This window comes from Drosophila willistoni (genome assembly GCF_018902025.1).
Source record: "Drosophila willistoni isolate 14030-0811.24 chromosome XL unlocalized genomic scaffold, UCI_dwil_1.1 Seg141, whole genome shotgun sequence".
In the NCBI taxonomy this organism is placed as follows: domain Eukaryota; kingdom Metazoa; phylum Arthropoda; class Insecta; order Diptera; family Drosophilidae; genus Drosophila; species Drosophila willistoni.
In genome coordinates, this window is record NW_025814052.1 from 10,563,514 (window position 1) to 10,578,969 (window position 15,456).

The 15,456-nt window shown below is 35.0% G+C and overlaps 1 protein-coding gene and 1 long non-coding RNA gene across 2 annotated transcripts in view; one reads left to right on the forward strand and one right to left on the reverse strand.

Moving 5' to 3' along the window:
• Positions 1–6,471, reverse strand: part of LOC6641119 (importin subunit beta) — a 34,696-nt gene extending 28,225 nt beyond the window's left edge. The window contains exon 1 of the transcript XR_006954330.1: positions 5,776–6,471. The gene's annotated coding sequence lies outside the window, so the exon portion shown is untranslated. The remainder of the gene's footprint in view (positions 1–5,775) is intronic.
• A 635-nt stretch (positions 6,472–7,106) lies between these two features.
• On the forward strand, positions 7,107–8,602 carry LOC111518481. The gene is made up of 3 exons (XR_002723976.2): positions 7,107–7,170; positions 7,269–7,411; positions 8,036–8,602. It is a non-coding gene; the product is annotated as an uncharacterized LOC111518481 (long non-coding RNA).
• Positions 8,603–15,456: the final 6,854 nt, after the last annotated feature.

Here is a 15,456-nt window from a genome sequence, read left to right on the forward strand (position 1 = left end):
TCATTGATAATAACCAGGATATTGGCAAGCCTAAATAGCTAAAGATTAGAAAGAGGTGGAAAAATATCGAAAATTTATCAAGATGTCGATTTTGGTTGACCCTTCTGCTTTTTGTATTTATAAATACATATAAATTGCTGTTTTTTTTTTTTGGTCAGCGTGAGAATTAACATTTCAAGTTCAATTTGAATTTTCTTTATCGCGCTCTCTCTCAATCTCTGCTCCCCTCTGTTGGCGACCCCCTGTCTGGTTTTTGGGTCTCACTCGCTCGCTCTCTTGTTTTCATTTGGCTACGTGCAATGAAAGCAAAAGTTTTTGTGTTGGACCATTAAGGCGCAGCGGAGCATGACGCCTACGCCGACGTCGACTGCAATTGAAAAATGACCAAAAAGCAAAGAGAAAAGTGAAGAGAGCGAGCGCTTCAGAGGGAGAGATATGTATGTACATTGAGAGCGCTCAAGCAAGTGGGCTAAAAAGAGATGGAGGGCAGCAAGGGCAACCCAAAAAGGGGGTGGCATGTCAACGGGACGTAATTTATTGATCAACATAAAAATAACAACAAAAACGATATAAAACAGCGACGCATAAATAAATAAATAAAAGCAACGACAGGCGCAAAAAACCAAAAAAAAAAAAATAGCAGCAAAGAAAGAAAACGAAAAGCAAAGGAAAAAAAACAAAAAAAAAAGCTTTGCTTCCCTCTTCTCATTATTATTATTATTTTTTTTTTTTTTTTTTGGCAAAAATAAATTAGAATTAGATACAGCTACAAAGATACACAGAAAATGCGTAGATACAAAAAAAAAAAGACGCCAGCGACGACGACGGCGACTTGGAAGACGGCGAATACAACGACGACGACGACGACTAGCGGCGACGACACATTTCCAGTTTTCGGACACATATGGCTGCAATTAAGTAACAACAAAAGTTCATATACATACATACATATATATGTATGTATGTATGTACATACATATATGTACTTTCATACATATGTATATATGTAGATATCTTCGTATATATGTATATGTTTGGATGAGAGAGACATGCTAGACCCGAAAATTTCAACAATTATACAAAAAGGAAAGGCAAGACAACAACAACAAAAAACCTAACAACTTCCGTACACTGGGTCAAGGAGCCGACCTAAAGATACCCTACACATACATATGTATGTGGGGATACCCAAAATACCTACTCCTAATGATAATTAGTTGGGTAAACAGAGAGAAAGAGATAGAAGACATTAGATTTACCTTTAAGGGAAAGCGCCAAAAGTCTTGGAATAAATTTTATCCGAATTGAGACATTTTCGAAGAGTTTTAACCACAAACTATTTGAACCTGCTTAGATTTTGCAAAGTTCTAGAAATTATATCTAAGATATACCTGCCTGATCCAAAGAACTTGGCCCAATCTTTCCAAAGTATTCCTTTGGCCCAATCCAAGGGTGTTATAGGAAAGCATGAATCTAAATGAATTTTTGTATACACATAAACATATATAGCAAAGATCGCTCTTCCTACCCATTTCCCACTCCCCCCTCCCTGCCAGCCACCTTCACACGCACACTCTCTTTTACCCCCCCTTTTGCCCAAGTTGTTGGAAAATAAAACGAAAAATTAATGTGCTTCAAGGTTGGGAGAGACAAGCAACAGAATCGCCAAAAACAAAAAAAAAAAAAGAAATAAAAAAACCGCGCCAGCACAACAACAACAACAACAAAAAATGAGTAAAATAAAAATTTACTTGAACAAAAAAAAAATTAAATAAAATCGTGATGAATTTTTTGGTATAATAAAAGAAAAGAAAGAAAACGAAAAACAAGCAAACAAAAAACTTTGGTTTTTTTTTTTTTGGTTTCTCTGAGGTAAAAGCAAATGGAGATTCTTTTGATCTTGCAATTGATCATTACGGTCATTAGGAGACATATAGTTACCTAAATATATACTCAAATAAAGCGTAAAAAAATATTAACGAATTCGGCAAGAATGAAGTTATAAATAGGCAAATCAAGCTAATTGTAGTTCTTGTTTTTGGCTAAAGTATCGTAAAGATACCTTGAAGATGGTGGCGGATCGTCTGCAGGACGAAATGTGACAAATTTTTACCCAACAGCCCTCTGAATTTGATCAATTTCCCCTCCCCCCCAACCACCACTGATTGAAGCTAGAAACACACGGCCAAAATTGTAAAGGAATGGCTCGAAAATCAAAGTTTTCTACAGATGCAGTGGCCGGATCAAAGCCCAGAGCTAAATCCGATCGAAAGTTTTGTTATACGATCAAAAGTGGATATTTGCTTATTTTTAAGTTTTTTAATGGATAATTCAAGCTAAGGTGGGGATAATGAATAAAATTCTTTGTTTTTCGTTTTATTTGTATTATTAGTCGATTTTTGTTAAATATTTGGAATCGATTAATGCATTTTTGTGGGTTTTACAGCCACTCAAAGTCACAGTATCGAAACATCGAAGTCAAAAATTTGTTTGACCAAGTAAAATTTCTTAACCAACCTCTGATTGTCTATACAACTCGGGGTTTGGGGGGGTTTCACCACCCCGTAGATCCGCTACTGTATATGGCACTTTAAGTTTTTGGAGGGGGGTTAAAAGGTTAATTTTTATTAATATTATTTTGAATTAGAAATTGTTCGAATTTTAGTTTAATTTTTATTAATATTATTTAAAATTCGAAATTGTTTAAATTTTAGTTTACTTTTTACTAATTTTACTTAGAATTCAATATTGTTTCATTTTGAATTACTTTTTTGAATAATTTATTTATTTATTAATAAATCAATTCATTCAATTTCATCTTCATCAATTTTAGATAAAGTATTTAATAATAATTTATTAAAAGTAACTTAAATTTTGCCTAATATTTTGTTTAAAATTAAACAAAAACACAAACTAAGTCAAAAAGTATTTTCATTTTGCTAGAAGATTGAAATTATATACACTCTGATTCTGATTCTTACTTCTTTTTTACGAGATTTTTATTTATTTTTTTTTTTTTTTGTTATTTTATTTTATTGTTGTTTTTTTTTTTGGGCTTTTATTTTTTATTTGCTTTTGCCAGTTGTCCGAGTTGACAAATGGCAAACCGGTTTTGGGACGATTTTTTTTTTTATTTTTTTTGGCTAAACTACGTTTTTTTTCTCCGTCACAAATCTCCGTTCTCCGTTCTCCCGTTTCGTGTTTTCGTTTTATTTATGTATCTATTTCGTATTTCTTGTCTGTTGCCTGTTTCTTTTCTTTACCATTTTTTGCTCTCTCTCTCTCTCTCTCTCTCTCTCTCTTTCTCTCTCTCACTCTGTCTCTTTTTCTTTTATTTGTTAAGAATACAACTTGTTAAGCTAAATCAAAAATGCATACAAATTAAGGCATTTCAATTTGCACATTTCGTTGGTCGCAAAAGAAAGCGCGTGGGTGGTGTGTGTGTGTATGTGTGTGTGTGTGTGTGGATTATGGTCATTATGATGATCATGATGATCGAAAATCAACCAATTGACTAATAAATTAAGAAACATTCTCAATAGAAAAGGGGTAAATTATGCGGGCCTCTCCCCAAGTATGACAATTTGCATAGTATTTAAGAATATTGTTTATAGATCTGGTATATACATATATATGTACACACATACATACATACCATATTTATATATAAGTCAGTCATAGTCATTATTTGTCTAATACTAATTCCATTTATTTATATAGTTTTGACAAAAAACAAATTTTTTTTTGGAAATTTTTGCATGAAAAATAAAACATTTTGAAAATTATATTCGGGCGGGGGGGATGAAGATTGTGATGGTGTAAGGGTGGTCGAAGGGGCAGGAGGAGTGGAAAATGTGTGTGGGGTGGGGTGGACTTGATGAAGAAGTACAGTTGCCTCTCATATTTTGGGGTGTTTGGGAGGAGGAGGGGGGAATCATCTTCATTTCGGTCGGTCGGTCGCTTTGTCAAGGCTATAAACTTTAGCTGTCTGTTGTTGTTGTTGTTATTGTTGTTGCTGTTGTTGTTGCTGTTGTTGTTGGGCCGCTCATTAATGCGCACTATGTACTTAAAAGGCCATTTCGGGGCGTCGCTAAAAACATAGCATTTGTTTTTTTTTTTTGGAGTTTCAGTTTTCTCAACGCAACTCTGTGACGGCGCAGTTTTTGGTATGTACATGTGTGTGTGTGTGTGTGTGTGTGTGTGTGCGTGTGTGTGTAGTAAGAACTACTGCGCCGCCTTAAGTTGGGCCAACAATGGATATCATTCATGCCACATTCATAAAGAGTTCGCCCCCTTTTTTTTTCTTTAGTTTAGTTTAGTTTTTTTTTTTTTTGCGCATAGCACACAAACCCAACACATTGTATAGATGTATGTGTGTGTGTGTGTGTACAACATTTGGCACCCCCTTTTTTTTATTTCTTCTTTCTCTGAGGGCGAATTTTCCATGAAGATTTTCCGCATTCATTCGCATAAATCTTTTTCATTTTGACTTGACAACGAAATGCGCAATGAGGTCCTGAAGGGATGAAATTAGAGACACTAAAAATGATATGAAACTAGATGCTTCTGCTTCTGCTTCTTCTTCTTCTTGTTTCTCTTTCCACTCAAGTTTATCATATAAAATCAAATTCGAAATGGTCTGGCATAAATCTTTTGTGGGGAAACAGCTGATAAAAGGAGCAGCAAAAGGATGAGAGGAGAGGAGCAAGGAGAGGCGAAAAAAGCAAAAGTGTTCAAAGAGTCGAAACACCTGTTAACCATTCTGTATTGGTATGAGGTAGCGAATGAGCCTCGTCGACTGATGAGTTGGCAAGCATATCTCTCTCTTTCTCTCTCGCTCACTCCCCGTGTGTGTGTGTGTGTGTGTGTTGGTGCCCTTAGCAATGGCACGAGCCCATTTTGGCACTCACAGACATTAGCCGCCCCAGCCGGTAATTGCCCCACAATGGGGCATATCAACAAATACACAACAACAACAACAAAAATACATAGATACATATATAAACATATATATGTATGTATTGGAAAATCGAAGACGAAATTCTTTTTTGGCATATGCCAAAAGAAATAAATGAATTTTCAACAAAGATACGTAAGAAATTGAATGAGTCCACTCATTTGGCGAATATTTGAAGATGAATTTTTGTGAAAAATTTCATTAAAGTTGAGAAATTTTCGATAAATTTTCAGATTTTGTTATTAAACAAATTACATTCAAAAGCCATTGGAAATGCAAAAAGGTTATAAATAATTCGATTTTTGCCTTCGAATACATCTGACCAAATAGTTTGAATAGTTCTGCTTATTCATAAAGATGATTAACTGATTTCTTAATGGAAAGTTCTAGCAGTATGAATGTGATTTGATGTGAATATTTGAATGAATTTCTTAAAGAAATCATAATCAAAGTCATTGCAAATACAAATAAAAGATAAGATATAAATTGAATGAATCGTTTGCTTTAAAAAGTGAATCCATTCGTTAAATAAATGAATGAATTTGAAAATGAAACAAATGCAAATACATATGAATGAATAGATTTCTTTAAAAAAGTTGAAATTAATTTGCTCCTTCAACTATGGACCTCATAAAGGGGTTTCCCCTGACCGCAAATCTAAAGATACAATGATAAAGTAAATAACTGTTGGATGGGGGGTGGACGGGGGGTTTGTTCATATTGTGTGCGATAAACATTTTTAGCGGCAACATGTGAGCAAAGTCACGTAAGTATTTGTATATATATATGTGTATATCTAAAATAGTTACAAAGCTTACCTGTTCGACAATCCAAAGTTCCAAGTTAAGAACTTGCAAATGCAATGCAAAAACTCTCGAATTCTGGGAGTGAATGATTGTCTCTAGAGCTACAGTGGAAGTTATAAGAGTGTATGGCCGTTTACCAACACTGAAAACAAAACCAAACAAACTAACAACAACAATGGACACCTGTTCGATAAGGTGATGGCGTTTGGGTGTTGTTGTTGTTGTTGCTGCTGCTGTATATATCTTTTTTGTAAATAGGGGAATCCCTGAGGATTCTTCTCTCTCCTCTTTCTTTCTCTTAGCACTTTGGTAACACTAAAGCGTAAAGCTCTGGTAAGGCATTTTTGTGATGTGTGGGCACTTGTAGCACTTGATGGTTTTCAAAACACTTGAAAAAAATATATATATTTATTTATGTGTGTGTGTGTGTGTGTGTATGTGTATATATATTGACAGATTTGATCTGTTCTTGATTTTTAGATTTCTTTTTTTCTTCTTCTTGTTTTTTTCGAATATTTTTTGTTTATTTGTTTCGTTCTGGAAGCTGACGCCGGACACGCGACAATTTTTGAGAAGAAGGAAATCAAAACATAATACAAATGGGATGTTGGCGGAGGGGGTAACGGGTAAATAAAGGGGCCGGGGGCGATGTTTAACACGTATTTTTTGTTTTGTTGTTGTTGTTTTTTAAATTTCGGTCTACTGAGTGTTTCTGTTGTTGTTTTTCGAATTTAATTTAATTTTTTTTTTGTGTTTCTTCTGTGCAGTTTTTGTTTTTTGTTGCTTTTTATTTATTTCTTAAATAATTTGATTTTTTTTCAGTTTCCGAGTTGCTCACGCGACGAAACCAACACGTTGAATAAAAGTTCGAGCGACGTTCAAATTCGCTTAAAGCCAATAAGAATAAGTCAGTCGGACGCCAGCTAGAGCAGCGACGCCGGCGTCGTTCTAATGCGAACGAGAACGAACGAAATTGAAACAACCGCGAATACGAAACAAAAGGCGCGGCCCGGTCTTCGTATTTGTCTCGTACTTGCCTAAGGCAGAGCCAGCAACCACCATACACTCACTACCTACGAACTACTACAGGCAACGGCGATATACAACTATAAAATCTAATAAGAACATTGTCGGCTAACACACAGTGTGTGTTTTTGTTGCTTCGCGGGGTGGGTGGCGGGGTGGTGGTGTTGTGTGTGTGTGTGTATTGGGGGTTGCGGTAATCGGGTAGACCGGACCGTAGACCGTAGGGGGGAAACGGGGGGCGCAGAGAGCGTTCGTTGCGTTCAAGTCTAGTACACGCAAAGCACTAAAGAAACATTGGCAGTTGGGCAGTCTGACTGTCTGGTTGACTCGACGGGCTGGCTGACTGGCTGGCTGGCTGGCTGTTTAGCTGGCCTGACTTTGGTACGAAATGGAATTGGTACACACACGGCCAAACAAACAAACAAATGTCGCTCTCTCTCTCTCTCTCTCTCTGTTTGGGTGTACGCTACAAACATCAGGGGCGGCTCAAGAGGGTATTGATATGCTTTGCCCCCCAGTTGCTTAAGACTCTGGACAGAAATACACACATACACATGGGTCACATGGAATATGGGAATATGAAATGGCAAAAAAAGAAGATATCTAACAAATACGTTTTAATGTGAGTATACAAATACATAGCCAAGTATTAATCTATGTATGTGTGGATGTGTGTTCATGTGTATGAATTTTCACATATTTGCTAGCATAGCGCGACGAATTGAATTGTGGGGGTGGCTTAAAGGGGGGTTCAATAGAACAAGCTGGCATTTCAACAATCAAATGTTTTCATAGTCTCCACCACAGTAGAGACTTTTATAGTTTACATATATATTTTATGTAGAAATTCATAAAAACAGAAACTCTGCATATTTTTTGGATTTACTTTTTTAAATCTTCAAGTTTTTGAACAACCATTAAAGTTATTTAACAGAAAATGTTTAATTTTGCTTAATCGCAACAGATGAATCAGCCTTACTAACAAAATAAATAGTACAAAAACTTAAATTTCTTATTAAAAATGATTAAATTGAAATAAACTAAGTTAAAAACAAAAAAAATTCCCAAATTATGGAATATGTAAATGCGATAAAAATTCTTTATCTCAGTTTCTAGGTTATTTGTATGCTATTAAAACAGATGTTAAACTAGAAGAATTGTTTCTTGTATTTTCTTTTCATGTTTCTTCAAACGATTTACCCAATAACCCCCTTTATGACTGCCCCCTCCCCACCCACATCCATAGATGTCAAAAGATTTGCTACTGTATATATATCTTGTACTTTCCGAATGTTTCACGTTTCATGCGGAGATCCAGTGTTTCACTTTTGCTTAAGGAACAATATGGCAAATGGAACCAATCGCTTCGGCTGCACACACGCATTTTAAATGCAGTCGACGTCGACGTTAGTCGATGTCGAGTGACCTTGAAATTTCTAATATATATATATGTACATGTATGTATATTTATATTTTTTTTACTGTTGCAGGGAGAATAAATGGGAGATATTGAAGGGGAGGTTAAGTGTCAAAAAAAAGGTGTCATGTTGCAACAAATTGTTGCACAAATTCAGTAAATAATTTATGGAGAAATGCCGATAGAGAGAAAAAGAGAGAGAGAAAGAGAGAGAGAGAACAACAAGGGAGAGAGATAAAAAGAAACTTGTGATAAGCTCCAAAGAAAACACAGTTAATTATTGCATAAAGAAACAAAAATTCTCTCGGCTCATTAAGTCGAGCCCCAAGACTTTAAGATACCCTGTATATGTTTGTACATACATGTGATAAGAGTAATTATATGAAAATTTAAAAAAAAAAAAAAAAAATAGAAGTCATTTGATTGCTATATACACACACACATGGTAAAATCTAGATCAATAATAGCTTAAGCTAGCTTTATACCTTTCAAATGCCAGGGTACTTGAATCACCGAGCAATACCAAAGAAAATTTGCCGTGCCATTGCCAATGGACTGATAAGAGCTACCGACAAAGTCAACGGCGGCGTTGGCGACAAGAGTGTTATCAGTCCCCGAGGCAGACTCGGGGACGACGTGACAAAGCTCAAATGCAAGTCCAAAAATTACAAAAAAAAAGAAAAGAAAGACAGAAGAAGCAAATGTGGATCCAAAGAAGAAGCAAAAAAGTATTACATATACATACATACATACATACACACACAAACATAAAATAAAAGCCATAACCGGCAAACAAAAAGAAATAAAATAAAATAAAAAGATATACATATAAAAAAACCGGCAACAAGCAAGAGAGATAGAGAGAGAGAGAGAGAGAACGAAAAAAAAAACAATAACAAATGCTCGTGACTTTGCAAAGTGGTTAGACGTGGCTTGGGGGAAGGGCATGCGGCATGTAGGTGGGCTGCTGCTGCTGCTGCTGCTCTCAACCGGCTGTGTTTCGTTCCTCTCACATGCGCTGCCAATTTCAATTCCATTCCATTCCACGCTCGTTTTAGTCCAACAACAACATTTGTTTGTCCCACTCACGTTTCCACGCGACGAACGACAAAAAGCGAAAGCTCTCGTGCTTTCGGCTTTCGGGCACGTCGTTGCTTTTTTTTTCCTCGTTTTTTTTTTTTGCATTCTATTTATAGATGCTTCGCTCACATCATACAACTCGGTTATAGGCTAACGATCACCACATCTGCAATCTGATTGGCCAATGAATTCCAATAGAACACGAATCCGCACACACACACACACACACACACCCCGCCTCCGCCCCTCTCGCTCTATCGTCCAAAGCAACTATAAAGCAGCGACAAGTATCCAATACAACCGACAAGCAACAACAACAACAACAGCAAAAACTATGTTCTATGTCGCTGGCGTTGCTGCCTGCTGGTTGCTGCTGCTGCTGCTGCTGCTGCTGGCTGTCCGGCTTCTAATGACAATTCTTTTTTTATTTTTCTTTTTCTTTAAGGAATAAAATCAGCATTAAAAGTTATCCCAAAATATGAGAAAGAAAACAGAGCAATAAAAATATCGCACAATCAATTCAAAAGAGTCGACTTCAAGATACCCAGTTCAATTAAATATGGGATAATTTTGTGTATTTAAAGATGTGAGTTTTTCTTAATTTCTGCATTCAAAAAACATTGGCTGATCCCGTTCTGGTGTTCCTAGCGATGGCACGATTAATAATCGATTTTTTTTTTTGTTAATCGTTTTTATCATTTATGTGATCTACATAAAAGCAAAGTTTCTTCGCATTTATTCTATATATTCTATTTCGGTTCTAATGTGGAAAAAAAGCTGAAAACTGTTTTAATATGGACTTCAGTTTCACTTTTCACTCAGGTCGATATTTTCAGGCGTAGATATTAGCTTTAAGCTTCGCCATAAAGAGAGAGAGAGAGAGAGCGTGACATTTCATTTTGCATACACTTAGGCATATTGAATACACTCTGAACATTCCCCACTGCAAAAACACAGGGTATTAAGTAAAGCAAAAAGAAATTGTAAAGAAATTGTTCATCGCTTGGCTGCTGCTGCTGCTGCTTCTGCTGGGCGCCTGGTCGCAACTGCTTAGAAACTGTGGGAGAAGGCTCCCTTTTGGGTTTACTTGTGCGATTCGAATTCACAATTCACAGGTGGTCGGCATAAAGATACTCTGTACCCCGCACCCGCACCCTCACCACAATAGATAGATGTCTGCTCTCTAACGTGTTATGTAAAGAAAAACATCAGCACTGACAGCAATGACTAAGATATACATACATACTTACATACCTATTAAATACAATAATAATACAACAAACGAAAGATGCGACTAGTTTAATATCTATTAAAAAAAAACAAAAACAACAAAACGCATTTACATAAATTATATGATCATATAACTAGGTATCAATTTACAGATAATTTGAAATACCTACTTACATAAATGTAGGCGTGTCTTACGATTCGGAAATGTATTTTTAAGTAACTTTGTGTTGGAACTGGTTTTACAGCATTTTTCTAAAAACAATTTCCGCAAAGATTTGACTAGATTTTGGCAAACGACTAATGCATATATATATAGATATATATATCTTTTATCTTTTAATAATTACAAATTTTTAAGTATTTATTATTCAACTTGAGGTTTCTGCCAAATGTGCATATAAGATTTTAATGTGTTTTCACTTATTAACCGAAACTAATATACCTCATTTTAGAAGTATGAGTGTTTTATTTTTGTATAGCAATTGCCAGTGCACATTTCGCATTATATGCGAAAAGCCTATAAAAACAAAAAAAAACAATATTTATTCGCAGCTAAGAATAGATTTTTGGCCGAAAGAAGCGACTTGTGTATGCCCTAACAATATAATTTCTTACTTTAATCCTTTATTAGATCAGATACAGATTTCTAAGCGAATGGCAGATCGATACTTTAGTTTAGTCTCTAAGCGAAAGAGTATGTAAATTGGCTCAAAAAACATTTGATGCACACAATCTTCGACCTCAAACCGCATGCATCGCACCCCCCGCCCCACCCCCGTGTAACAAACCCATCGACATGATGCCACTAAATAGGCGACTATAATTTGTTTTAATAGCTTTTGTTTGTTACTCATTTATATAGAGTATATATGTCGCGATTAGATCTCCCTCTCTCTCTCTCTCTGTGCCCGATTCTGATTCGGTTTGTCGGTCTCTCAAGTGCCATAAACTGTCAGCCAAATAGCCATATGACTTTGTGGTAATAATTAGTTACAAATTTAAAAAATATTGTCGCATAAAAATGGCAAATAGAAATTAATAATATGAAAAATTTGCATATTTTTAGTTTTTTTTTGCATATTTATTAATCAATTGCATCGATCGACGACGATCATCATGATGAGTGCACCGATGAGTTGTTCTAGTCGCACTTGAATAAGAGATAGTCAAATGATGGGACATAAAACTATTCGCTCTATTCGTTAGATCTATTCGCTTAAAACACGTTGCACGTCGACACGTTATGTAAACGTTTTCAGTTAACGGAAATGCCACAAAACACAGGAAAATATACATATATAATTTTTATGACGATCCAAGTACTTTTGAAGAGAAATTAAATACGTTTTAACGATCTACTAACTAACTGTGGAATATAAAAAAAAAAACACACACATATTGAGGTCTGTACTTAATTTTAAGTTGTGACGAAGTTTTCAATACCCTTTTGCCCTAGATAGGGGAGAGAAAAATAGCTGAAAATTTTCTTTAATTTTCACAAAATTTTGATTTATTCGGTTTGTTTTTTTTTTTACTTTTCGCTAGGGAAAGTTTAGTAAAAGTATTGGAAAACTAAACAAAAATGTTCAGAACAATTGATTTTTTAAATTTTGCTTAAATTTTTAAAAAATATCGATTAAATTTCTGAAATTTCTAAAAAGGAATAGTTCATTGAAATCGCTTAAAAATTCACTGATTGACTGGTGACATTTTTAGGAACTTTTCATGAATATAATCGAATAAATTTTCAAGTGGTTTTCGATCAAAAAAATTATGATTCTTAGCTTGGAATTCAGTGAAACATTTTCTTAGATTGAGAATTGATTAAAATTGCTCGACCAGTGTAAAGATGCACTAAATTAGGCGAAAAAAAGTGACGAAATGATTCTGAATGTGATTCCCCTCACCTTCTGGATTGATCAGTCATTCAGGTATACATTGTCTATAGTGGCATATAGTTTTGGTCGGCTCTGAACTTTGCTCGTGTCCAATTATAGCTTTGAGTTAGTCATCCTTTTGTTATCCCTATGTTTACCCCGAACTGGAGTCAAAAAAGGAATTCAATCTTAATCCATTTGGAATGTAAACTTAAAGCAGAATGATTGAGCTAGTCATGGTGATCAAGGGTGATGATTATATAGTCGAAGATTGTTAATAGAAACAAGTTTAAACTACATAAATTCAAATTGGTAACGAAATCGGGTCAAATTGTTATAAATAAAGTGAGAATTAAACGAAACTTTTAAAAGATTTTTGACTCCTAAAAAACTTCTTTAAAAAATGAAATATCATAGTCAACCTGTTAAAGATATATACACATGTACCTACAGATACATATATACCAAAATATATTCCAATTCAATAAATATAAAGCCATATCTTTGTATAGAGTTTCAAGTTTCATCCAAAAAAAGAATTTGAATAGATCAAATGTTATTGCTAAAGGTCAGTTAGAAGTATTTTTCCTATATACATTTGGGAATTTTGTTTCTTGTTTTTGTATTTTTATTTGGTTTATACTTTGAAAAACCTATCGATCAATTCGCTCGCCTCCATGTCCAATGTTGATTCTTTATCATCATTTCATGTAAGTGTCAATGCCAAACGAGCTGAGTTGAGGCCCAACCCAATCCAACTTCAAGTCAATCCCAGCCACACACGATGTAGAGATTACGCATACGCCGTGTGGACAGCTATTGGATGCTGTTGTCGAAATTTTCATATGACAGATCACCTAAGCTTGGATTGTTGATTGTTATTGTCATTATTTGTTGGTCAGCTACTTTGTTGTTAACAAACAATCGAACGAAAACAAAAAAAAAGAAACACTCAGACTACCGAATTTTTGAGTCTCTCTTTTTTTTTTGCTTTTAAGCTTGTTTTTCCGGAAGAAAACAAAAATGACAACAACAAAAAATATCAAGAAACGAACACTAGAGATTAACACATCGAAATCGAACGAGAGTTTTGTATTAGATTTTGGGTTAAATGACACAGTCGATGGTCAACCTGTCTTAAAGCAGAGGTTATTGATTAAGACCACAACGAGACCCAAAGAGCCAAGACAAGATGGGCATAAATCAACAGGTTAAGCTGTCAGCAAACAATTCGTATAGATTTTGTGTTTTATCATATACAATATGTAAATTTTCCTTTAGGTGTCGAACGGAATTGCTAAGAGGCAAGAGAGAGAGAGAGAGCGAGAGAGAGAGAGGGGGCGGACGTTTGAATATCCATGAATATCTGAAATTTTTCCTTGCCACTTTGTGGCACTTTGTCTCTATGGCTGGCTTACATATTTCTTTTTTTGTTTCTGTTGTTTTTATGGCTCCAAAAGCCATAAAATATAAAAAAGACTGAAAGTCTAAGGGTTTGCCGTGGTCATACAATGTATGGTAAGAACAACTTCCCCTTTCCTATAAATGGAAAAGTGATTGCTTAAGGAGAGAATGTTGAGGAGAGGGGAAAGTATTGCAATTTCCACTTAGTTCATGCAAAATTTCATTAGAAATACTTCTGATGACTCTTGAATGACTAAAAGCTTGGAATTTTCTCTTTGTTGTCATATCATCAAATCATTTCGCAGAACACAAAAAAAAAAACAGTTATTATCTTATTGTTAGTTACAGTCAATATATATATATCATTTCCGTTTCCTCATGATTGTATCAAAATCGGAATTAAGAATTGTGTAAGGAAAACTTTAAATTATTTGTTCCAAATTGGTTTTTCAATAAAAAGTTATTACCTAAACAATTCGTGATTTTATCTTACAGTATCTTTATCATGATAAAGATATCATCTTAAAAACAATATATCAACTATTAGTGAACAAATTCAGCATTAACATTAATTTACAAGAATTTATCTTTTTCTTTAACAAAATGCCCTTTGAGCATATTTCATGGTTGCCAACTGAGGGAGAGCAAAAATAAATTTTCTATTAAAGTTTATATTCTTCACTTAATTTCGTTCGTTGGAATATAAATTCAAATAATTTTCAAAATTAAATCTGTATTATTTCAAACTCATATTTAAAACTTGAACAAATTGTGCAACTCGACAACCCTAACAAAAATTTTAAATAAACTTGTTCAATTTGCATACTACAAGAGTCTATATACCAAATTTGGTGGCTCTAGCTTTTATAGTCTCTGAGATCTAGACTCGATTGTTGAGGCTGATCAGGACTACATATACAGTAGAGTCCGGTTATAACGACTCTAAAGGGACCGACGATTTTCGTCGTTAAATCCGGAAAACGTACTAACCGAAGGCCCTTTCATATATGTTTGTAGTGGGACCAACCAATCACTCATCGAACTTTAGTCGCTATAACCGAACGAACGTTATAAGCGGAGTCGTTATACCCGGATTCTACTGTATATATACTTTTTTAGGTCGGTAAAACTTCCTTCTGCCTGTTATATACATTTTGGCGCCTATATTATACCATTTCATGGTATAAAAATGATTCGGAAATGCCAATGGGTGTGAAGGGGTCTAATGTAGGCTCTGAGAGTTGGATTAAATATATTCAATGAATACTTTATATAGATATTCCCAGGCCCGGACTGGGACCCTAAGGGCCCACCGGGCATACAAGTTGAAGGGCCGCCTATACCATATTTTCTAAATGCTTTTGCGTCAAACAGCTTCTCAATCTATTTTTGACATATTTTAACTTGGAAAATGATCTTTCGCAAGCTACTTACGTACAAGAAAGTGTCAAAAGAAATTTATATGCAAGAAACAGCTACGATATGATGAAACTTTTTCGGGTCGAGGCATGAGAAATCTGCTGCTAGTTTTCCATGCTCCGTAAACCGTGATTTGACTTCTACCATAAATTTTTGTTGAGGTTCATCGATTGGTTCATCACGGTTTTTCTCACCCGATAACTTTTTCTTTTTGTGCGGCGTATTTTACTAGGAACCTTG